Genomic DNA, 24,748 nt, shown 5'->3' on the forward strand with positions numbered 1-24,748 from the left:
CCTTATATGCAACATCCCCATGAAGAGGTGCTGGAACTCATTCCCATCACCAATCTGAGTTGGGGAGCAGCCTCCAGATTGCGTGATCTTCTGCTGCTTCCCTCCTGTTTCAGGCACTCAATTAGGAGCTCACATGACAATATCTGAATGAAGCCTCAGAGTTAAAATAGCCTCGGCCCCATTTCTGATGCAGCGCAGTTTCCACCCCACCTCTCTCCAGTCTGTCCAGATTAATATCATGGCCAACATTTCCACATGACTTTCTGAATAATAATAAAGCCATTGGATGTAAAGTAACAAGTTGAAGAAGTAATGATCACCAGTTTACATATTTACATATATGTGTGTAGTTTATTTCTGATTTCTTTTTCCGACATTCAAATCAAGCATATGGGGTAGAATCATAGAAACTCTACAGTGCATAAAGAGGCCATTTGGCCCATCGAGTCTGTACCGATAACAATCCCACCCAGGCCCTATTCCCATAACCCCACATATTACCCTGCTAATCCCTCTAACCTACACATCCTGGGACACCAAGGGGCAATTTAGTATGGCCAATGATATCTGATTCTTAAATATTATATTGGCTACTGAATTCAATATTGGGGAGACTGATTATGGTCATGATCCTAACAGCAATATCTTGTAATTATGTAACGTCTTTAACAATGTAAAATGTCCCAAGGTGCCTCAAAGGAGCAATACTGTCAAACAAAATTTGATGCCAAGCCACACAAGGATATATCAAAGTAGCTGGCAGTTTGGATGCAAGGCGGAGAGGTTTAGGGAGGGAATTCAAGAGCCCAGGGTTTTCATAGAATCTCTACAGTGCAGAAGGAGGCCATTTGGCTCATCGAGTCTGCACCGACCACAATTCCACCCAGGTCCGATCCCCGGAACCCCACATATTTACTCCGCTAATCCCCTGACACTAGGGTCAATTTAGCATGGCCAATTCACCTCACCCGCACATCTTTGGACTGTGGGAGAAAACCAGAGCACCCAGAGGAAACCCACGCAGACACAGGGAGAACGTGCAAACTCCACAGTGAGCTGAGGCCGGAACTGAACCTGGGTCCCTGGCGCTGTGAGGCAGCAATGCTAACCACTGTGCCACCGTGCCACCCCAGCTTAAGGCATGTCCACCAGTGGTAAACCAGAATAAGAGGAGCGCAGATATAAGAGGGCTGGAGGAGATTACAAAGATAGGGAGGGTGGGGTGAGATCGTCGATGGATTGAAAAACAAGGTTGAAAAATTTAAAATTTACGTGTTGCTTAACTGGAAGCCAGTTCATCCTTATTTACAATTTACTGGGATCTCTAAGCTTCCACGTCATCAATATGTTACTGCAAAGGTCCTCGTTCACCAGTTTATGGAAAACACAACTCGTTTATTTACAGGTTAAATCTATACCGAGGCTTGCGGCCTCGTGGCTGCAATCAGCTCCCAAGATGGCTCTAAGTTCAGAAGCCTGCACTTACCAGGGTGATCCCCCCCATCCTGCTCCCCGATTGGTTCCCTGGGTCATATGACCCTTACAGATTGATCCTTAAAGGGACAATCACCACAGTTACTCAGTATTGAACTAATTGATTTAAAATAAATTTATAATATTTTATTATTTCCTCTTGAGTTTCTGCGTGTTGTTAGTTTGGAAGAGAAAATTCAGTCATGATCCTTGCTCCTGGTTTTTATCCAATAACCGCTGCTGGAAGAGTGCATGTAGGGACTTCAGGTGAGGACAAATTTAATGATAGCTGTGCGAATACCATTGTCATTCCTGACACTCAGAACTGTTGTTTGCTGATAAATTGGCTGCCTTCACGAGGATGAATGCAGGAGGGGTGGCATGGTGGTTAGCACTGCTGCCTCACAGTGCCAAGGGCCCAGGTTTGATTCCCGACTTGGGTCACTGTCTGCACGTTCTCCCCGTGTCTGCGTGGGTTTCCTCCGGGTGCTCCGGTTTCCTCCCACAGTCTGAAAGTCCTGCTGGTTAAAGTGCACTGGCCATGCTAAAGTCTCCCTCAGTGTTCCCAAACAGGCACCGGAGTGTGGCGACAAGGGAATTTTCACAGTAACTTCATGCAGTGTTAATGCAAGCCAACTTGTGACGAATAAATAAACTTTAAACTTCAGAGTTGAAAACTCATGTGAAAACCATCCTGTCTTATATAATTTTTCAATAGTTTAAGGAGAAAATATTCTGACACAATTCCATCAGTCACAGTCCCTGTCACAGACAGGGCTGGACACGTTTAACAGCCCATATTTTGCAATCAACTGCAAAGTGACAATTTATCGCATAGAAAGCTGTGTGTGAATATTTAATGATCTCTGTGAGGTACAATTTATCTTTCCTGCCATTAATTATCCCAGTTCCAGGACTTCACTGCAAACGTTCCTCAGGGGAATGTCCTGGGCCCAATTATCTCCAGCTGCTTCACCCGTGACCCTCCTCCATCATAAGGTCAGTTCGTTGATGATTGCACCATGTTCAGCACTGTTTGTGACTCATCTGGTACTGAAGCATGCTGTGCCCAAATGCAGCAAGACTTGTACAATATCCAGATTTGGGCTGACAAGCTGCAAGTAACATTTGTGCCACACAAGTGCCATGCAATGACCATCTCCAACAAGAGATTCTAACCATGACATTCAATGGCATCGCCATTACTGAATCCCCCACTATCAACATCCTGGGAGTTACCAATGACCAAAAACGGAACTGGGCTAGTCATGTAAATGCTATAGCTACAAGAGCAAGTGAGAACCTGGGAGTTGTGCGGTGAGGTACTCACATCCTGACTGACTCCCCAAATCCAACCATAATTTACATGACATAGAACAAAGAACAAAGAACAGTACAGCACAGGAAACAGGCCCTTCGGCCCTCCAAGCCTGTGCCGCTCCTTGGTCCAACTAGACCAATCGTTTGTATCCCTCCATTCCCAGGCTGCTCATGTGACTATCCAGGTAAGTCTTAAACGATGTCAGCGTGCCTGCCTCCACCACCCTACTTGGCAGCGCATTCCAGGCCCCCACCACCCTCTGTGTAAAAAACGTCCCTCTGATGTCTGAGTTATACTTCGCCCCTCTCAGCTTGAGCCCGTGACCCCTCGTGATCGTCACCTCCGACCTGGGAAAAAGCTTCCCACTGTTCACCCTATCTATACCCTTCATAATCTTGTATACCTCTATTAGATCTCCCCTCATTCTCCGTCTTTCCAAGGAGAACAACCCCAGTCTACCCAATCTCTCCTCATAGCTAAGACCCTCCATACCAGGCAACATCCTGGTAAACCTTCTCTGCACTCTCTCCAATGCCTCCACGTCCTTCTGGTAGTGCGGCGACCAGAACTGGACGCAGTACTCCAAATGTGGCCTAACCAGCGTTCTATACAGCTGCATCATCAGACTCCAGCTTTTATACTCTATACCCTGTCCTATAAAGGCAAGCATACCATATGCCTTCTTCACCACCTTCTCCACCTGTGTTGCCACCTTCAAGGATTTGTGGACTTGCACACCTAGGTCCCTCTGTGTTTCTATACTCCTGATGACTCTGCCATTTATTGTATAACTCCTCCCTACATTATTTCTTCCAAAATGCATCACTTCGCATTTATCCGGATTAAATTCCATCTGCCACCTCTCCGCCCAATTTTCCAGCCTATCTATATCCTGCTGTATTGCCCGACAATGCTCTTCGCTATCCGCAATTCCAGCCATCTTCGTGTCATCGCAAACTTGCTGATTACACCAGTTACACCTTCTTCCAAATCATTTATATATATCACAAATAGCAGAGGTCCCAGTACAGAGCCCTGCGGAACACCACTGGTCACAGACCTCCAGCCGGAAAAAGACCCTTCGACCATTACCCTCTGTCTCCTATGGCCAAGCCAGTTCTCCACCCATCTAGCCACTTCTCCTTGTATCCCATGAGCCTTAACCTTCTTAACCAACCTGCCATGTGGGACCTTGTCAAATGCCTTACTGAAATCCATATAGACGACATCCACGGCCCTTCCTTCATCAACCGTTTTTGTCACTTCCTCAAAAAACTCCACCAAATTTGTAAGGCACGACCTCCCTCTCACAAAACCATGCTGTCTGTCACTAATGAGATTGTTCCGTTCTAAGTGCACATACATCCTGTCTCTAAGAATCCTCTCCAACAACTTCCCCACCACGGACGTCAAGCTCACCGGCCTATAATTTCCTGGGTTATCCCTGCTACCCTTCTTAAACAACGGGACCACATTCGCTATCCTCCAATCCTCAGGGACCTCACCCGTGTCCAAAGAAGCGACAAAGATTTCCGTCAGAGGCCCAGCAATTTCACCTCTCGTCTCCCTGAGCAGTTGAGGATAGATGCCATCAGGCCCTGGGGCTTTGTCAGTTTTAATGTTCCCTAAAAAACCTAACACTTCCTCTCTTGTAATGGAGATTTTCTCTAACGGGTCAACACCTCCCTCCGAGACACTCCCGGTTAACGCCTCTCTCCTTCGTGAATACCGATGCAAAGTATTCATTTAGGATCTCCCCTATTCCCTTGAGTTCTAAGCATAATTCCCCTCCTTTGTCCCTGAGAGGTCCGATTTTCTCCCTGACAACTCTTTTGTTCCTAACGTATGAATAGAATGCCTTAGGATTCTCCTTAATCCTGCCTGCCAAGAACATCTCGTGACCTCTTTTTGCCCTTCTAACACCCCGTTTGAGATCTTTCCTACTCTCTCTGTATTCCTCCAGAGCTCCATCTGTTTTCAGTTGCCTGGACTTAACGTACGCCTCCCTTTTCATTTTAATCAGATCCTCAATTTCCCTGGTTATCCACGGCTCTCGAATCCTACCTTTCCTATCTTTCCTTTTTACAGGCACATGCCTATCCTGCAGCCTTATCAATAGTTCCTTAAAAGACTCCCACATGCCAGACGCGGACTTACCCTCGAACATCCTCTCCCAATCAACATCCACCAATTCCTGCCTAATCCGGCTATAGTCAGCCTTCCCCCAATTTAGCACCCTGCCCGTAGGACAGCACTCATCCTTGTCCATTACTATCCTAAAGTTAACAGAGTTGTGGTCACTATTTGCCACATGTTCCCCTACCGAAACTTTGACGACCTGACCGGGCTCATTTCCCAGAACTAAGTCCAGTATAGCCCCCTCTCTAGTCGGGCTATCTACATACTGTTCCAAAGAACCTTCCAGTACGCATTTTACAAATTCCTCCCCGTCCGGACCCCCAGCTCTCATCACTTTCCAGTCTGTGCCAGGGAAATTAAAGTCCCCCACTACAACAACCCTATGTTTTCTGCACCTATCCAGAATCTCCTGACATATCCTCTCCTCCACTTCCCGTGGGCTGTTGGGTGGTCTGTGTTTGACCTGAATAGTTTCCTCTGCACTGTAACAATGCTGTGCTTCTGTCATTGAATACTGTCCTCTTGCCTTGAATGAAAGGAGTTCCAACAACACTCGGTAAGCTCAGCATCATCCAGGACAAAGCAGCTGGCTTGATTGGCATCCCATCTACCATCTTAAACATTCACTCCCTCGACCAATGTCCCACAGTGGCAGCAATGTGTACCCTACACAATATGCACTGCAGCAACTCACCAAGGCTCATAGAAGCACCTTCTGAACAACCTCTACCACCTAGAAGGACAAAGACAGCATATACATGGGAACACCACCACCTGAAAGTTCCCTTCTAAGCCACACATCATCCTGACTTGGAAATATATTGCTGTTCCTTCACTGTATTTGGGTCAAAACCCTGGAGCCCTGCTCAGGCCTCGGGCAGGTGAGGTGATCGGGGCCACCTCTGTCACAGACCTGGCAAGGTCTGCTCTCCTCATAGAAATCATAGAATCCCTACAGTGCAGAAGGAGGCCATTCGGCCCATCGAGTCTGCACCAACCACAATCCCACCCAGGCCCTACCCCCACATATTTTACCCGCTAATCCCTCTAACCTAAGGGGCAATTTTTTTAACCTGGCCAATCAACCTAACCCGCACATCTTTGGACTGTGGGAGGAAACCGGAGCACCCGGAGGAAACCCACGCAGACACGAGGAGAATGTGCAAACTCCACACAGACAGTGACCCGAGCCGGGAATCGAACCCAGGACCCTGGAGCTGTGAAGCAGCAGTGCTAACCACTGTGCTACCGTGCCGCCCCTCCTCTGAGGTGCTCCCTCCCTGCCTGGCCTTGCCACCTGTACCCCTCATCCCCACTCTGCCCCATCACCTCCCCTCCCTTTCTTGCCACAAGACCCTCGATTTATCTGGTCTTGTGGGCTCCAGCACTTATAGAACTGAGACTGTATGTGGTCATCACAGCGCGAGATGAGACCTCCCCCATCGAGTGAGGGATGGAGCTTCTGCCTCCAACCAATTAGTGCTCCATTGAACATTATAAATGGCTGTGACACATCAGCAGAAATGCATTCCCCACCAACTCTTCGCATGTTGAGGCTGGAAACCCATCACCCATTAGATCACAGAATATTTGGGGCAGGATTTATGATCCCAGCATATTATAACTATGCATATTACAAACTAAATATACAAATCCTACAATGAATGTTGACAAATCCAAGAATTTTCTAAACCAAGTACTTGAATCCAGATATATTGTTATCTAAGTATGCTACATTCCAGATATATTAAAATCTAAGTAAACACATCAAAGCATACTTTAAGTATACCAATTGAAATATGCTATAATCAAGCAAACATACTCTGAATACTCTAATAATCTATAACCGCTGGATAATAATCGTTGATTGTATTAATTAATCTCCTGACAAGCTTCCTGCAGATTAATGATTAATGATATTAGTCATAGGGGAGGTGATGGCCTAGTGGTATTATCGCTAGACTATTAATCCAGAAACTCAGCTAATGCTCTGAGAACCCGGGTTCGGATCACACCATGGCAGATGGTGGAATTTGAATTCAATTTTTAAAAATCTGGAATTATGACCATGAAACCATTGTTGATTGTTTGAAAAACACATTTGGTTCATTAATGTCCCTCAGGGAAGGAAAACTACTGTCCTTACCCGGTCTGGCCTACATGCGACTCCAAAGCCACAGCAATGTGGTTGACTCTCAACTGCCCTCTGAACAAGGGCAACTAGGGATGGGCAATAAATGCTGGCCAGCCAGCGACACCCATGTCCCATGAATGAATAAAGAATAAATGATGTATGATATTGCCTCTCAGGCTAAATGTTATTCAGTAACTAAAACATTCTTCATTTTGATTATTGATGACTGAACATGCTTATCAATCTGCATTTATGCAAGATCAATCGGCTCAGTTGAGAAATTGTTCAACCTTTATTTATGAAGACTCAAGTGAGATTAATGCCTCTCATGTGTGCACTTTCAACCCTCCCTTAACTCTGAGATGAGTGCAGTGCACAGCACAAGCTGCTTTAACCAACTGAGTAACCTGGGAGGCCCAGGAGTTTCATACTTTATCCAAATGGTACTGGCGACTAACTCGTCCAAGAAATCGTAATATTTTTCAGCTAACAGTCTGTGAGACAAACTGTCAATCACTAATGTAATGTACTGTTAGAAAATTGAGATCGAGTGTTTTCAAGGTAGAGATATGAGCATTGGTTGTCAATTACGTTGTTTTTGTCTGAAAATAGGCAACAGGCCATAAAGAATGAGCAGATGGAGTTTGAGACTTTTAGGCACAACTTGAGGAGAGAATCCCAAAGGAGATGATGGCAGCTTGGTAATTGTCAAGAATGCCAAAGGCCAGATGCAGAGCTTTGGTGTTATGTAACATGGGTTATATTCAGTTGTCAAGCCATTAACATGTGTGCTGTGCAGGGAGAAGAGACAGCTGCAGCTACAGATGTTGAAATCCCAGACTGCGGCAGAGGACAAGAATTAATTACAAATCACAGTCATATTAGCACCTTTCTCTATGGTTGCACCAGCCGACTAGATCATGTGTGATATCTCAGAAATCAGATTCATGTTCAGCTCTGCGTGTTTTCTAATGTTCATTATATTATAATTAAATAGCTGCAAGAAAACACTTTTATTTGTTTGAATCACAATGTGATAGGTGCAGTAATGGGCCAAGTCTTAAGGATTGAAATGCTTTCAGGTCTATTTTTCTTTTGCCCAGAATAATGTTCTAAATCTATTTTGCCTCTTCTACATAAAGAATTTGCAGAAACATGTATGTCCTAATTAACAAAGATCGCTACAAGATAAGGATATATTCTTCTCCCTTCACTAACAATAGCGAAATAGATGCAAGTATTATTACGTGGGGAAACGTGCAGGATCATTAATGTTAGAATGTAACCGGTGACAACTTTGTATCAGATGTAATGTGACCAATGGTAACAAGCTGTAAGAGTCAGCTGACCCAGTAAACCATGGAACCAATTACAGAATGCTGTGATGGTCAGCTGACCAACTGATTCACGATAAATAAGAACCTGTTGGGAATCGTGGGGACTTGGATTGGCCCTGGGTAAGGCTCCAGGTTTGGTGTAATGAAGTTTCTTTATTAAACCTTTTCTTTGATTTATAATTTGGAGTAAGTTTTGTTATTTTTTTATAGTCTGCATTTGAAGAGTTCCTTCTGAACAGACACTTAAGCCAACTCTTTTGTTGAATATGAATGAACAGAGGAAGTTAATAGAAATTAAGACAAATTTCTGTTGCATCTACCTGTATGTTGACAGTAGCCATTTTACACTGGCAGGCTGAGACAAAAGGGGTTTGATAAAGGCACAATGATAAGTAGGGGTGGCTTCTGGGAAATGCCTTGGGGCATTGATGGTGCCTCCATGGTGTAGTGGTAGTGTCGCTGGACTAATAATCCAGAGATCCAGGGTAAGATACTCTGGTGACCCGGGTTCGAATCCTATCGCGCTAGATGGTAAAATTTGAATTCAATAGAAATCTGGAATTAAAAGTCTAATGATGACTATGAATCGATTGTCATAAAAACCCATCTGGTTCATTAATGCCCTTTAGGGAAGGAAATCTGCTGTCCTTGCCTGGACTGGCCTACATATGACTCCAGAGTCACAGCAATGTGGTTGACTCCTAAATGCCTCAGGGATGGGCAATAAATGCTGGCCCAGCCAATGATGCCCATGTCCCATGAGCAAATAAATAAAAAAAATTAATGCAAGTTATTGTTGCATGTATTGTATCATAACTTTTAATGAAGGTATATATTTTGTTTATTTTCACTAGAAAATTCATTCATATGAGTTATCTTATTTGCAAAACAAGCCAGTTAGGTTCAAAAGTTTTCACCCTTGAGCGTTCCCTACAGGATCTTGGGCTTCAAGGAAAAACTGGCTGAAAGTGACTCCGGTAACTTTTCGCTCTACAGCTCACATGCTTATGTAGACACGTGAACACATAAAGCAATGAAACATAACGATGATGTTGCTTATCACACTCTCTGGGTCTGTACTCAATGGAATTTAGAAGGATGAGGGGGGAATCTCATCGAAACTTACGGAATACTGAAAGGCCTGGATAGAGTGGACGTGGGGAAGATGTTTCCATTGGTAGGAGAGACTAGGATCCGAGGGCACAGCCTCAGAGTAAAGGGACTATCCCTTTAGAACCAAGATGTGGAGGAATTGCTTCAGCCAGAGGGTGATGAATTTGTGGAATTCACTGCCACTGAAGGCTGTGGAAGCCAAGCCATTGAGTGTATTTAAGACAAAGATAGATAGGTTCTTGATTGGTAAGGGGATCAAAGGTTACGGGGTAAAGGTGGGAGAATTGGCCATGGTAAATTGCCCCTTAGTGTCAGGGAGACTACGTGAGATTACGGGGATAGGGCCTTGGTGGATATGTGGTCGGCGCAGACTCGATGGGCCAAACAGCCTAATTCTGCTCTTACATCTTATGGTCTTATTTAGTGTATATGGTATATCTAAAAAATCAACATTTTGCATTTCCTAATTTTGCGAAACGATAGATGATTTTTTTCAGTAAGCTTCATACAGTAATTATTATGTTTTGACACTAGCTTTTTAGAAGGAGCATGTCCTGAATCCCACTAAGGTATCCAGGTTTCCAGGACAAGAGTAGGTATAAAATTCTGGTGCTATTTGCATTAGTAATTTAGCTCGACTTGATGTTGTCAGATCAGATAAAACACACTCTCAGTTCAGTCACTGCAGTACCATAGATGGGTGAACAGCACTGTTGTCTGCAGGGAGGCTTTGAGTGACACACTTATTCAAGCATGTGTCTAACTCGCCGGCAAACAGTACACACCAAAGGTCATGAGAAAAGAAAAGGGTTTGTTTTGACAAAGGACAGGAAGTGGCGCTGTCATTCAGAGAAACAAACGGCCCTTATTACCATAATTCTCAATGCCGTATAATGTAACATATCTTTCGGTTTGAGTCGATTCTAATACTGTTGAAGCCTCTTAATGGGAGCATTTTGATGAGGAACATATATTTCTATTCACCATGTCATGCCAATTTAACAAACGTCACAGGTATATAAAAATGAACAGATGCCTAAACAACCATTCATTGAATCCTCTCATTAGTGAAATGCCACTTAAATAGGCCATGTTTTATTGTACTGTTATGCTAATTGTCATGTTTGTAAGCAGCTAACGTTAACCACTTGTTACTTGTAATACATTAAAATGTTCATTGATAAAATTGTGTTCAGCTAAAATATTTTGGTCATGTAATGATAGTATCTCTACATGTCAGAAGGAGGCCATTCAGCCCATCTAGCCTGCACCAACAACAATTCCACCTAGGATGTCTTGACAAATGCATGAATAGGATGGGAATAGAGGGATGTGGTCCCCGGAAGGGGTTTTGGTTTAGACAGGCAGCATGGTCAGTGCAAGCTTGGAGGGCCGAAGGGCCTGTTCCTGTGCTATAATTTTCTTTGTTTCTTTGTCCTATCTCATAATCCCACATATTTACCCTGTTAGCCCCCCCTGACACGGAGGGTCAATTTAGCATGGCCAATCAACCTAACCTGCACATCTTTGGACTGTGGGAGGAAACTAGAGCACCTGGAGGAAGCCCACGGAGAATGTGCAAACTCCACACAGACAGTGAGCTGAGGCTGGAATTGAACCCAGGTCCCTGATGCTGTGAGGCAGCAGTGCTAACCACTGTGCCGCCCAGATGTGTACATGTACGTCACAATGACAGTTGACCCTTTCACTGGTTAGCACAGAAAATACAGGTGATCCAAGAATGAGATTTAGGAGGAAACTTTTACAATTAGTGCTCCATTATCTCTGAACTGTTGGAGTTGTTTATGTTAATGAACATTGATATTCAATATCAAATCGAACATCAACTCACATTATAAAAGTGTTTGCATTTTCCTGAAGTCTGCTTGCCGAGAATATTTAGATGTTATTTCCAATGTAACAGTTGACACATCTACTGTCACACTTTACTATTTCTTACAAATCATTCAAAATAATTTCTCAAAACATTACCAGTTTGTTTTACAGAAATTGAAATGTCTAATGTTCAAATTAAGGGCGGCACGGTGGCGCAGTGGTTAGCACTGCTGCCTCACAGTGCCAGGGATCCGGGTTCAATTCCGGCCTCAGGTGGCTGTCTGTGTGGAGTCTGCATGTTCTCCCCATGTCTGCGTGGGCTTCTTCCGGGTGCTCCGGTTTCCTCCCACAGTCCAAAGATGTACAGTTAGGTTGATTGGCCATGGTAAATTGCCCCTTAGTGTCAGGGGGACTAGCAGGGTAAATACATAGGGTTAAGGGGATAGGGCCTGGATGGGATTGTGGTCGGAGCAGACTCGATGGGCCGAATGCCTTCCTTCTGCGCTGTAGGGACACTATAGTAATTTTAAACAGAATTTAAATATACACACTCACAATAACATGTTTACATTCACCTATTGAATTCTCTTTTATGCCTCTTAATGCCATAATTACCTGAACATCTTTGACCTCTCTCTAATGCCTAGGGGTTAGACTTGACATTGTTGCTTCGAGGTACAATGATGTAGGTTAAATTCAGATTTAGCAGTCTGAGCATGTGCAGTGCACATGTTTTCCCAGAAGGCATCAGTACTATTAAGATGGCTGTTTTGATTGGATATTTTGCCTTAGCTTCTTGCAGTTTTTGTCCAGCAGCTTTCCTTCAAATTGCTTTTGAAGGAATGGACACACTTCAAAGACTATGGGAGGGATTTTCCTTTCTCTCCTCAGCGTATTTTGCGGCGGTGAGAGGCAGCCCCCACTCACTGGTGGCGGGATCTGATGGTCCTGCTGTTGTCAATGGGGTTTTCCATCAGGAAATCCGCAGCGGGAGTGTGCCATTGGTAGGACCGTGAGATCCCACCGGCAGCAAGATTTTGGCATATCTTGAGTTAATACTTGCATTGAGTGTTTGAGTGGAGGGAGGTGTTATGGGTTTGTGTCTCTCTGTGAAAGCATAAGTGAGAAAAACACATGATGTAATTGTAGAACCGAGATGAGGAGGAATTTCTTCAGCCAGAGGGTGGTGCAGCTGTGGAATTCATTGCCACAGAAGGCTGTGGAGGCCAGGTCATTGAGTGTATTTACAACAGAGATAGGTTCTTGATTGGTAAGGGGATCAAAGGTTAAGGGGAAAAAACTTAAGAATGGGGTTGAGAAACTTATCAGCCATGATTGAATGGCAGAGCAGATTCGATGGGCCGAATGGCCTAATTCTACTCCTATATCTTATGATCTTAAAGTTTATTTATTAGTCACAAGTGGGCTTACATTAACATTGCAATGACATTACTGTGAAAATACCCTTTTAACGTTAATTCTGCTCCCATATCTTATGGCCTTATGTTCTACACTTGATGCAGCTGTTTGTATTCTCTAAACTTCAGGAAATGAATGAAGTTTGGGGAATTGAAACAGAAAAAAGTTAGGATATGAGAGATAAAAATAAACAATGGATTATGTCAGGATGGGAAAGGACATTGAGGTAGCAAAAGAGTATTGGATATGGCGGGCTGGACTATGCCAGTTATGTCACGATCCCAAAGTTGGCCTCAATTCCAAGTCGGGGACCGAGCAGTGATCATGGTGGAACTGTGGTCATGATCTTCCTGGCTGCAGCCAATTAAAAAGCCATCTGCTGGAACCCCATCCAATTAATGATGCTGGCTGGACCAAAGACCTGGCAAGCCCAGAGGGTCCACAGCAATATCTGCCGGCAGCCCCATCAGGAGAAGGATGGCACTGCGTAGGCAGGAGAGTGAATGTAAGAGCAGATCAGCATGGGGGCTAACACTTTCTGGCAGATGTTTGATTGGAAGGACCTACAATGGAATGGCTGTCAGGTATGAAGGGGATTAACTTTGTCTTCATAGAATAGAATCCCTACAGTGCAGAAGGAGATCATTCGGCCCATTGAGTCAGCACCAATTCTTCAACAAGGCATCTTACGCAGGCACTATTGCCATAACCCAACATATTTACCCTGCTAATCCCAGTAACCTACACATTTTGGACACTAAGGGACAATTTACCATGGCCAGTCCCCGTAACCTGCACATGTTTGGACTGTGGGAGGAAACTAGAGCACCCGGAGGAAACCCATGCAGACACGGGGAGAACGTGCAAACTCCACACAGTCACCCAAGGCCGAATTGAACCCGGGTCTCGGGTGCTGTGAGGCAGCAGTGCCAACCGCTGTGCCACCCCGTCCTGGTTGCAACTTCGTGGGGTATGGAGCTTCTGGCCCTGGATATTCCCCTGTCCTGCTGCCAGGGCGCTCCCACCACAGAGCTGGCAGGCTCTGCACAGAATATTTTTCTTTGGCAGTGTGAAGTTCCCATCACCACTGGAAAATGGCACCTAATTGAGCCATTAGTAAGTGTAATTGGCTGCTTACCTTGTTGGAGCTGACTTTCTTCCCGGCATCCTTCCTGTAACTAGGTGACCAAAACTGTACACAATACTCCAAATTCGGCCTCACCAATGCCTTATATAACCTTACCATAACACTCCAACTTTTATACTCGATACTCCGATTTATAAAGGCCAATGTACCAAAGGCACTCTTTACGACCCTATCCACCTGTGACGTCACTTTTAGGGAATTCTGTACCTGTATTCCCAGATCCCTCTGTTCAACTGCACTCTTCAGAGTCCTACCATTTACCCTGTACGTTCTTCTTTGGTTTGTCCTTCCAAAGTGCAATATCTCACACTTGTCTGCGTTAAATTCCATTTGCCATTTTTCAGCCCATTTTTCTAGTTGGTCCAAATCCCTCTGCAAGCTTTGAAAACCTTCCTCACTGTCCACTACACCTCCAATCTTTGTATCATCAGCAAACTTGCTGATCCAATTTACCACATTATCATCCAGATCATTGATATAGATGACAAACAACAATGGACCCAACACCGATCCCTGCGGCACACCACTAGTCACAGGCCTCCACTCAGAGAAGCAATCCTCCACAACCACTCTCTGGCTTCTTCCATTGAGCCAGTGTCTAATCCAATTTGGTCACCTAGTTACAGGAAGGATGTAAATAAGATTGAAAGAGTGCAGAGAAGGTTCACAAGGATGTTGCCGGGACTTGAGAAGCTGAGTTACAGAGAGATTGAATAGGTTGGGACTTTATTCCCTGGAGCGTAGAAGATTGAGGGGAGATTTGATAGAGGTGTATAAGATTTTGATGGGTATAGATAGAGTGAATGCAAGCAGGCTTTTTCCACTGAGGCTAGGAGAGAAAAAAACCAGAGGGCATGGGTTAAGGGTGAAAGGAGAAAAGTTTAAAGGGAATATTAGGGGGGGCTTCTTCACGCAGAGAGTGGTGGGAGTGTGGAATGAGCTGCCGGATAAAGTTTTAACATTTAAGAAAAACTTGGACGGGTTCATGGATGAGAGGGGTGTGGAGGGATATGGTCCAAGTGCAGGTCAGTGGGACTAGGCATAAAATGGTTCGGCACAGACAAGAAGGGCCAAAAGGCCTGTTTCTGAGCTGTAATTTTCTATGGTTCTAAGAATATTATTGATTTATTTATTAGTGCCACAAGTAGGTTTACATTTACACTGCAATGAAGATACTGTGGAAATCCCCTAGTCGCCACACTCCGGCGCCTGTTCGGGTACACTGAGGGAGAATTTAGCATAGCCAATGCACCCTAACCAGCACGTCTTTCAGACTGTGGGAGAAAACCGGAGCATCCAGAGAAAACCCACGCAGAGACAAGGAGAACCTGTAAATTCTGCACAGATGGTGACCCAAGCCGGGAATCGAACTCAGGTCCCTGGTGCTGTGAGGCAGCAGTGCTAACCACTGCGCCACCATGACACCTGTGGGTGATGTCGTCCCAATGTCACTCCACCTTATTTCCCTGGTTTTCCTGCCTCCCGCTCCTTCTCCATGTGGTTGGGAAAATTTAACCTGATGAGATGTGGGAGAAGCCAGACTCTGTTTGGGGGGGAGAGAATGCAGGAATGCTGATGGTCACATTTATCACAAAACTCCCACTGCAAGTACAACTTGCATCCCTTCCAGAATACGTCATGTCACCCACAGCACCCCCCGCAAAATGAAACACCAAGAGCACGCTCTGGACATGCATTACTTAAAAGCTAATAGAAATCATAGAAACCCTACAGTACAGAAAGAGGCCATTCGGCCCATCGAGTCTGCACCGACCACAATCCCACCCAGGCCCTACCCCCATATCCCTACATATTTACCCACTAATCTACACATCTCAAGACACTAAGGGCAATTTTTAGCATGGCCAATCAACCTAACCCGCACATCTTTGGTCTGTGGGAGGAAACCGGAGCACCCGGAGGAAACCCACGCAGACACGAGGAGAATGTGCAAACTCCCCACAGACAGTGACCCAAGCCGGGAATCGAACCCAGGCCCCTGGAGCTGTGAAGCAGCAGTACTAACCACTGTGCCACCGTGCCGTCCCGTGTTAGGTCTTGTTCAAAGTCTAATAATTTAGTTAATAATGCACATCTGCCTTTAACATGGTTGAAGGATCTAAATAGGGCTGATTGCCAAGAATCAGTCACATTAATGTTCTGAATGTCCAGTCTTGTACCCCATAGCAGACGTTCACATCCCCGGCTGCTTAATCCAGATGTGTATGTTAAAGGTTACGGTAAACAGATGTGCCTGCAATAGGGCTGACCCTTCGGTCCAGTGTACTCAGTGACAGGTCAATGAAGGTTGTAGTATTCCCCCATGCAATTTTTCAACTCAAATCTCCCTCAGTTTTTTCCTCGACCGTGCACACAACCTGGATTTGAGGCAAAATACCCAGGATACCCTGTGGGAAAACTGTTGTGAAAGTTGACCTCTTTGTCAAGAGTCTAATCCGAAATGGGGCTCGTTGAGAAAGATGAAAGAGACTAACATGCCTTCACCCCATCCCAGCTGAATTTATCAACAACGCAGCACCATCTGTGAAAAGTTATTTCTGTGCCTGGTTAATTGCCAGAAAAAATAATTGTTGCTATTAGTAACCATCTTATTTCTTCCAGTCTGTGTTCGCTTAATTCTTAGTTTTGTAAAGGAAAAAGTGAGCTTTTTAGGAATCACATACTAAAACAAACTGCAAGGCTAGATTCAGCAATCCTGTCTATTCTCAGTCTGAGTGATTGATCTCTGGTTCCATGTATTCCAGTGGGGGCATACGTTCACTGAATGAATCCTATCATTTTAATGTATCACGTAATTATACTAATTGCAAAATTAAAAAAATACATCTGACAGTGTAGAAACAGGCTGTTGCTCCCAACTTGTCCATAATACCACTCTGGGATCAAAATAACATAAAACAAATAACATAAGGGCAGCATGGTGGCTCAGTGGTTAGCACTGCTGCCTCACAGTTCCAGGGACTCCAGAGACCTGGCTTCAATTCCGGCCTTAGGTGAACTGTGTGGAGTTTGCGCTTTCTCCCTGTGTATGCCTGGGTTTCCTCCAGGTGCTCCGGTTTCCTCCCACCCTCCAAAGATGGGCGGGTTAGGTTGATTGGCCATGCTAAATTGCCCCTCAGTGTCAGGGGAATTAACAGGGTAAATATGTGGGGTTGCGGGGATAGGGCCTGGATAGGATTGTTGTTGGTGCAGGCTCGCTGGGCCAAATGGCCTGCATTGGGATTCTATGACTCTGCTATAAATAATGATCTATGTAATTTCACACTTGGACCTTTGACCTCTCACAGCATGTTAGCCAAATAAAAACTGTTACTTGAAGCTCAATTAACACCTAAGATAAACTCTTTACACTGTGTCCTATTATAACTGTGTTTACCATAATTCTAATCTAAAATATTCCACTGAATTCACACAACAGATACTCAATAACTTACACATGCTTTGATGTTCTAATTGAAAGCAGAGGTTGAGGGAGCGACTGCACCATGCAGATAAATAGAGGGATGGCTGCATGCCCATCAATGATTACCCTGATCACTAGCTATTGCAGCCTCGTGAGCTGCCTTTCCTTGCCATCTCATCCAGGTACCATGCCCTCCCAGGGCATTGGCGAGCATGGACTTGCATTGGATTGGTCCATGATTATGCTTGACAAAGTAATACAGTGGTTTGCTATAAGCTCATAAGATCATCAGAGGAGGAGCAAAAGTAGGCCATTCAGCCCATCAAGTCTGCTCCCCCATTCAATGAGATCTTGACTGATATGACAATCCTCAACTCCATTTTCCTTCCTTATCCCCATAACCTTTGATCCCCTTATTGATAAAAAATCTTTATCTCAGCCTTGAATACACTTAATGACCCAGCCTTGACAGGTAAAGAATTCCACAGATTCACTACCCTTGAAGAGAAGAAATTCCTCCTCGTCTCTGTCTTAAATGGGTGACCTCTTACTCTGAGATTATGCCCTGTGGTCCTAGACTCTCCCACAAGGAGAACCAACTTCTCGGCATCTACCCTGTCGAGCGTCCTGAGATTCCTATATGTCTCAATGAGGTCGCCTCCAAGGAGTACAGGCTCAACCTACTCAACCATTCCTCATAAAGTCCCTCTATATCCAGAATCAACCTAGTGAACCTTTCCGGATTTCCAGAAAGACCTCCAAAGCAAGTATATCTTTCCTAAGAGTCAGGGACCAAAACTATTTGCAGTATTCTAGGTGTGGTCTAACTAACGCTTTGTATAGTTTTAGTAAGATTTCCCTATTCTTATACTCTATTCTCTTTGAAGTAAAGGCCAACATTCCATTTGCCTTCCCTCTTGCCATTGTCTTCTCTACTATGACCGACCAGGAGACTTTCCTCTTTCTCAGAAGCGCTTACAGGCTGATAATCAACCTCTTTGGCCACATTATGAACAATTCAGTTTCTTCCAACAATATAAATATATATATCTTTACTTCCATTTATGGGAGGCACATTGGCACAGTGGTCAGCACTGCTGCCTCATAGCGCCAGGGGCCCAGGTTCGCTTCCCGGCTTGGGTCACTGTCTGTGTGCAGTTTGCACATTCTCCCTGTGTCTGCATGTTTCCTCCAGGTGCTCGGTTTCCTCCCACAGTCTGAAAGACATGCTAGTTAGGTGCATTGGCCATGCTAAATTCTTGGTCAGTGTACCCGAACAGGTGCTGGAGTGTGGCGACTAGAGGATTTTCACAGTAACTTCATTGTAGTGTTAACGTAAGCCTACTTGTGACACGAATAAATAAACTTAAACTTAATTGCAGTCACTGCATATAAAGTTCATTACATGTCAAACGTAGAGCTCAAGTGTTTTACAGTTTCCAGTCTCTGCCATGTACTATGGCTGAGTGGCTGCCATTCCTCTCTGCATTACAATGGGCTACATTGTGCTTCTCACGCATGAACATGCTAAGTACCTTCTTAAAGATCCAAACTGTTCTCATAATTACCACATTCACCTGTTCTATTCAGTGTCAGTCCACTGAAGGAAGAAATGCCCTCTGGCGCTCTGACGTTTTATTGATATTTCTATTGGCATGTCCGGTTTTCCTGATATTTCTTTCCTCCACAAATTTCTAAGATTGACCGTTAGAATTTAAAAAGGCCGAGTTAAAGCTACTTGATTCTTCTTCAATCAGCACGTTACCCTCTAATTTTACCCTTGTAACTGAGTCTTGTCCTCTATATCCTCTTCAGTGCCGCAATGTCCACTACCAGTTGCACGGGTCAAAAGTGGATATCATACTCCTGGTGCAGACCTAACAAAGCTTTGTAAAACTGAAATATAAAAACTTATTTTGAAAGACGTACATTGACCATGCTAAATTCCCCCTCAGTGTATCCAAACAGGTGCCAGAATGTGGTGACTAGGGGAATTTCACAGTAACCATCGGGGCTGCACGGTGGCACAGTGGTTAGCACTGCTGCCTCAAGCGCCAGGGACCTGGGTTCGATTCCCAGCTTAGGTCACTGTCTGTGCGGACTCTGCACGTTTTCCCCGTGTCTGCTTGGGTTTCCACCTGGTGCTCCGGTTTCCTCCCACAGTCCGAAAGACGTGCTGGTTAGGTGGATTGGCCATGCTAAATTCTCTGTGTACCCAAACAGGCGCCGGTGTGTGGCGACTAGGGGATTTTTACAGTAACTTCATTGCAGTGTTAATGTAAGCCTACTTGTGACACTAATTAATAAAACTAAAAGTAAACTAAATTGTGCTAGTGCAATGCAAGAATTTCCACGTAAATTCTTTGGGTGATAATATTCTATTGTGCCTTCTGGTTTATTGCACTGATTATGTAGGTTAACATTCAGATGAATTTTACACTCCGGTCAACTCTAAAATCCAGTGTGCCCCCACTGCCTACCTGCCTGCTCCTGCCCCCGGCACAATTATACTTGCAGCAGGGGAGCCCTCAGGTGGCCTGGCCACTGCTGGGTCAATTGAGGTTCTCAAGTGGCCAATTGACGGTTGTTTAAGAGCTTCATCCCTCCAGGAGTGTGCCCACCGGGGAGGAAAGCCCAGTGTGAGGCCTGGCCGCCTTAACTGTGTGAGCTGATGCCAGGTAATAGCCTCCTTGGAACCATCGGGATGCTTCGGGACACTCCCATTACCTTCCTCCAGTGTTCTGGCCACTTTCCCCCCCTCACACACCTCATTAAGGCCTGCCAGCTTGGCCCCCCACAATCCCACCCCCTCCTCCCCCCTCATCCCCCTGCACCAAGCCCACCTCTGACCAATTAATACTTTGTAAGAAGTTTAACAACACCAGGTTAAAGTCCAACAGGTTTATTTGGTAGCAAATGCCACTAGCTTTCGGAGCGCTGCCCCTTCGTCAGGTGGAGTGGAGACCTGCTCACAAACAGGGCATACAGAGACACAAACTCAATTTACAGAATAATGATTGGAATGCAGTCTTTACAGATAATCAAGTCTTAAATGTACAAACAATGTGAGTGGAGAGAGCATTAAGCACAGGTTAAAGAGATGTGTATTGTCTCCAGACAGGACAGCCTGTGAGATTCTGCAAGTTTGTGAGCAGGTCTCCACTCCACCTGACGAAGGGGCAGCGCTCCAAAAGCTAGTGGCATTTGCTACCAAATAAACCTATTGGACTTTAACCTGGTGTTGTTAAACTTCTTACTGTGTTTACCCCAGTCCAACGCCGGCATCTCCACATCACAATTAATACTTTCCCAGCATTGACTGGCTGTAGGGCAGCCACCCAGAGTGGGGCGGGGGTTCCTCCCCAAACTTTCAGCCAAGATGGGTGGGAGGTAGGGGGTGGCGAGCATTGGAGGGGACAGGGACCATGGTGCCCTGTAACTCGACTCCTTATATTTCTTTGCTGATATATTCAAAGATTAGCTCAATAATATAAGGGTAGGTGATTGTCTTTAGCATGTCCAGTGCAGAGCTGCTTGTAACAAGAACATATATCTGGAATTCAATTCATGTTCCCCGTGACTTTTCTGCTCACCCAAGTAATAGAAAGAGAATTGTGAGGGTAATGACTTGGAGAGAGGCCAAAATTTCAAGATGTTCTCGAGTCACACGCAGCAGTGCTTTGGGAATACTAAAGTAATATATCTGGAGCTTCTAATAACCTCTATCAATATTACTCTTTTTAGTTTCCAAAGATAGAACACAAGTATTGCCCTGTCACAAAATTAAAAATAGATGATTATTCCCCATTATTTCAAATAAGTTGATTCTTTCTCTTAACCTTGAGTCACGAAACAATAGAGATGTTTGTTTCAGTTGAAGTCATTCTCAGATTGTAATTGGCATGTTCGTCATAATTTCGTGGAATCAAAGAATCCCTACAATGCAGAAGGAGGCCATTCAGCCTGCACCGACAACAATCCCACCCAGCCCCTATCCCCGTAACCCCACATATTTACCCTGGTAATTCCCCAGACACTAAGGGCGGAATTTTACCAGCACGTCTGCCCGAGGTTTGTACATTCTCACCCGAGGCCAACGGGGAATGCCGTTCTCCGAGCCTCGCCCACTCCTGGAATCGGGGCGAGCGTGCCGGTAAAACTCTGGCCCAAGGGTCAATTTAGCATTTCTAATCATCCTAACCCAGGCAGACATGGGGAGAACATGTAAACTCCACACTGTCACCCAAAGCCGGAATTGAACCCGGCGCGTTAAGGCAGCAGTGCTAACCACTGTGCCACCGTGCTGCATATGTTTTACGTGGGTTCCTTAGCTTGTTTCTTGTCCTGACAAATATGGTGTGTACCATACATTCTGTATCACTGGCTCTGAACAGATGCTGGTTTCCTTCATTGCTAGAGGGATGGAGTTTAAAAACAGCAAGATTATGTTGCAGCTGTATGAGGTGCTGGTGGGGCCACACCTGAAGTACTGTGTACAGTTTTGGTCTCCTTATTTGAGATAGGAGATACTGTCACTGGAGGGGGTACAGAGGAGATTCACTAGTTGAGAGGGTTGGCTTATGAGGAGAGACTGAGTAGACTGGGACTATACTCATTGGAATTCAGAAGAATGAGGGGCGATCTTATAGAAACATGTAAGATTATGAAGGGAATAGATAAGATAGAAGCAGGGAAGTTGTTTCCACTGGCAGGCAAAACTAGAATTAGGGGGCATAGCCTCAAAATAAGGGGGAGCCGATTTAGGACTGAGTTGACGAGGAACTTCTTCACCCAAAGGGTTATGAATCTGTGGAATTTCCTGCCCAGTAAAGCAGTTGAAGCTACCGCGTTGAATGTTTTTAAGGCAAGGATAGATACATTTTTGAACAGTAAAGGAATTGAGGGTTATGGTGAGCGGGCGGGTAAGTGGAGCTGAGTTCACGAAAAGATCAGCCATTATCTTATTGAATGGTGAAGCAGGCTCGAGGGGCCGGATGGCTCCTAGTTCTTATAGAAACATAGAAGATAGCAACAGGTGGAGGCCATTTGGCCCTTCGAGCCTGCTCCGCCATTCATTATGATCATGGCCGATCATCCAACTCAATAGCCTAATCCTGCTTTTTCCCCATAATCTTTGATCCCATTCGCCCCAAGTGCTATATCCAGCCGCCTCTTGAATACATTCAATGTTTTGGCATCAACTACTTCCTGTGATAATGAATTCCACAGACTCACCACCCTTTGGGTGAAGAAATGTCTCCTCACCCCCATCTACCCTGAATGCTCAGACTGTGACCCCTAGTTCAGGAATCCCCCCACCATCAGGAACATCCTCCCTGCATCTACCCTGTCTATTCCTGTTAGAATTTTATAAGTCTCTATGAGATCCCCCCCCCGCGCCTCATTCGTCTGAACTCCATGGAAAACAATCCTAAGCGAGTCAATCTCTCCTCATACATCAGTCCCGCCATCCCCGGAATCAGCCTGGTAAACCTTCGCTGCACTCCCTCGAGAGCAAGAAAATCCTTCCTCAGAAAAGGAGACCAAAACTTCACACAATATTCTAGGTGTGGCCTCACCAAGGTCCTGTATAATTGCAACAACAATCATGTTCTTGAGTTCTTATGTTCTTATTTCGCCCTCCCTATCCTGTATTTTTTCAGGAAATTTCAGTAACCCATGCAAAGCGGTGAATAGTGTGTTCCTCTCAAGTTGTCGCTCAGCTGGTCTTTGTTTAAATTTCTAACTTATTTACAAGATTTCCATTTTTCCAAATCGGGTTCGTGGGTCACATACAGCCTTCTGCATCAGGGTCATGTAAAGGGTGTGTAGATTCTGAGACAGCGCCATAACCACAGAGCAGAGAGTGAGATCGTTTACCATATTCTCAGAATGCCACGCAGCTAATGAACTGCTGAATGCTGTTATGTAAGCAGATACAGCTGCCAATTTGGCCACACAAAAGTATCACCAGGGATAAATGACCATGTAGACTGTAGTTGGGAGTTGTTGGTTGTTAGCGCATTTATCTATCAGAAAGACACTCCTACCCTTCTCTGAATGGTGCCATGGAAATTTTTGCATCCACCTCTGTGGGCAGACAGGACCACGGCAAAAGATAGCATCTCCAACCATGCAGCACTCCCTCAAACTGGGGATTACCACACTCCAACCATGCAGCACTCCCTCAAACTGGGGATTACCACAGAGCAGAAACTGTACTGGACTAGCCATATAAATACTGTGGCTACAAGAATAGTAAAGTTTATTTATTAGTCGCAAGTAAGGCTTACATTAACACTGCAATGAAGTTACTGTGAAATTCCATACAGACTTGGGAGCTAGCTCGGAGAGCCTAGGAATCCTGTGTGAGTAACTCACCTCTTGACTCCCCAAAGCCTGTGCATCATCTACAAGGCACAAGTCAGGAATGTGATGGAATACTCTCCACTTGCCTGGATGGGTGCAGCTCCAACAACACTCAAGAAGCTCAACACCATCCAGGATAAAGCAGCTCACTTGATTGGCACCCCATCCACAAATATTCACCCTCTCCACCACTGACGTACAGTGACAGCTGTGTGCACCACCTCCAAGGTGCTCTGCAGCAACTCACCAATGCACTTTAGACAACATCTTCCAAATCACGACCACTACCTTCTAGAGGGACAAGGGCAGGAGACACATGGGAACACCATTATCTGGAAGTTCCCCTCCAAGCTACGCATCATCCTGAGTTGGAAAAATATTGCCGTGCCTTCATTGTCACTGGGTCAAAATCATGGAACTCCCTCCCTAACAGCACTGTAAGTGTACCTACAACACATGGACTACAATGGTTCAAGAAGACAGCTCACCACCACGTTCTCTAGGGCAATTAGGGATAGGCAATAAATGCTGCTCTAGCCAGTGAAGTCCACATCCCGTAAATGAATTAAAAGAACAGTGGTGTGGGGCTAACTGCATACACAAAAATCATAGAATCTCTACAGTGCAGATAGAGGCCATTCAACACATTGGGTCTGCACTGACCACAATCCCATCCAGGCCCTATCCCCACAACCCCATGCATTTACCCTAGCTAGTCCCCCTGACACTAAGGGGCAATTTAGCATAGCCAATCTACCTAACCCACACATCTTTGGACTGTGGGAGGAAACTGGAGCACCCAAAGGAATCCCACGCAGACACAGGGAGAATGTGCAAACTCCACACAGACAATGGCCTAAGCCGGGAATTGAACCCGGGTCCCTGGTGCTGTGAAGCAGCAGTGCTAACCATTGTGCTACCGTGTCTCCCTTGAGAAATGAGAGTGCTGCACCAAAGTCCCCTTGAAGCCAAAGGTAATCTGCAAACATCATTGTGGGGTGGGGTGGGGTGGGGGGGGGGGGGTTAAATGGGCCTC

At 45.2% G+C, this 24,748-nt stretch overlaps 1 protein-coding gene across 1 annotated transcript in view; it reads right to left on the reverse strand.

The window, feature by feature from the left end:
* slc6a11b (solute carrier family 6 member 11b) overlaps positions 1-24,748 on the reverse strand; it is a 187,170-nt gene that overhangs the window by 41,253 nt on the left and 121,169 nt on the right. The gene's annotated exons all lie outside the window — the stretch shown is intronic.

The sequence above is a fragment of the Mustelus asterias genome, chromosome 3, assembly GCF_964213995.1.
Source record: "Mustelus asterias chromosome 3, sMusAst1.hap1.1, whole genome shotgun sequence".
Classification (NCBI taxonomy): Eukaryota; Metazoa; Chordata; class Chondrichthyes; order Carcharhiniformes; family Triakidae; genus Mustelus; species Mustelus asterias.